At 40.7% G+C, this 1,456-nt stretch overlaps 1 protein-coding gene across 1 annotated transcript in view; it reads left to right on the top strand.

Moving 5' to 3' along the window:
- TNFSF11 (tumor necrosis factor (ligand) superfamily, member 11) overlaps positions 1-1,456 on the top strand; it is a 46,392-nt gene that overhangs the window by 2,683 nt on the left and 42,253 nt on the right. The window contains exon 2 of the mRNA XM_011940419.1: positions 1,165-1,307. The gene's annotated coding sequence lies outside the window, so the exon portion shown is untranslated. The remainder of the gene's footprint in view (positions 1-1,164; positions 1,308-1,456) is intronic.

The following is a 1,456-nucleotide window of genomic DNA, read 5'->3' as shown; positions in this document are numbered from 1 at the left end:
GACAATTATCTATTTTATTCAGCATTATATCTCATGCCTACCAGAGTACCAGCCTCATGGTTGGTATGCAGTACATGTTTGTTGAATGACTAAATTATTAACATGAACAAAGAAATAGAGGTTTGAAATGAATAGTATGACATACAAGAAAACTACAAGTTATTCTTTATGTTTTAAAACTAGAAATTTAAGTGCAAGGCAGTGATGGATATTAAGGCTAAAGAAAGAGATGAGAAAAAAATTAAGGAAGAGTTTGTAAAGAGCCTGGACTTTATCTTAAGTGTTGGTAGGCTGCTGAGTGGTTTCGAGAGGGGAAGTTATACATACAGTTGTTCATGAAAAATAGATCAATCTGGAAGAGGGGTTTAAGTGAGAGGAGACTGCTGGAAGGATGAAAGGGAAGCCATTTTAGTACTTAGGCAGGAAATGATGAGAGGCTCATTTACAGACAAGAGGAAGGGAACAAGCACTCTGGGAATATGGCATAGGCTTATTCCTTGACACCCTCCCACTCCCATCTCAATAACACAGAGAGTATGTGGGGATACGAAGTCTACCTGAGGCTTTAGGACCTAAGGAGACAGTATAGGAACAGAAGAGCACAGGCCAACTTCTGGACAAAATTATTTACAACAATGAGCAGACCTAAGTATTAGTAGATTTGGGGAAGTCTGACAAGAGAATCAATCCCATAGCTTATTGAGAGACTATAATCACTTGGCCAGGTGATCCCTATGCATCCTGAGAGACATATGGAATCTACTTGAAATTTCCAGCCCTGAGAGAGCCCCAGTCCTTCTTAAGCTGCCATCCTGGTAAGGAAGCACCTTCCTTACCCCTCACTTCATGGATGTCTACCATTGCCTAAGACCCTTCTAATAATCTGACATACCAGAAGCAATGGGGACCAACACCAATGGACATTGGTAGGAAAAGAAAGGTCAGGTATCACCCAAAGGGTCTCAGGAGCTTGAAAGAGGGACTTGAATCAAATAAACTCAGCAGCTTGTTGACCGAGAAGGTTTGGTAAAGAAACAGGTGAATTTATAAATGATGGTAAGGAGAATTATTGAGGAGGTACAAGAAGCAATTGTGAAAGACCAATTGAAGAGAGAAAAGGATTTCTTGAAATAAAATTTAATTTTGGACTTTAAAATCCAACAGATTGCCTGAATAATAGAACAGAAACTGCTGAAAAATTGAACATAGATCTAGATCAAATGAAGGAACATACTCAGGATGAAAACATAAACAAAGGCCAGGCGCGGCGGCTCATGCCTGGAATCTCAGCACTTTGTGAGGCCGAAGTAAGCAGATACTTGAGGTAAGGAGTTCAAGACCAGCCTGGGCAACAGAGCCAAACTCCATCTCTACTAAAAATACAAAAATTAGCCAGGCATGGTGGCACATGCCTGTAATCCCAGCTACTCAGGTGGCTGAGGCAGGAGAATTGCTT

Source organism: Colobus angolensis, unplaced genomic scaffold (genome assembly GCF_000951035.1).
Source record: "Colobus angolensis palliatus isolate OR3802 unplaced genomic scaffold, Cang.pa_1.0 Scaffold101, whole genome shotgun sequence".
NCBI lineage: Eukaryota > Metazoa > Chordata > Mammalia > Primates > Cercopithecidae > Colobus > Colobus angolensis.
This window is presented reverse-complemented; position numbering and strand designations above follow the sequence as displayed.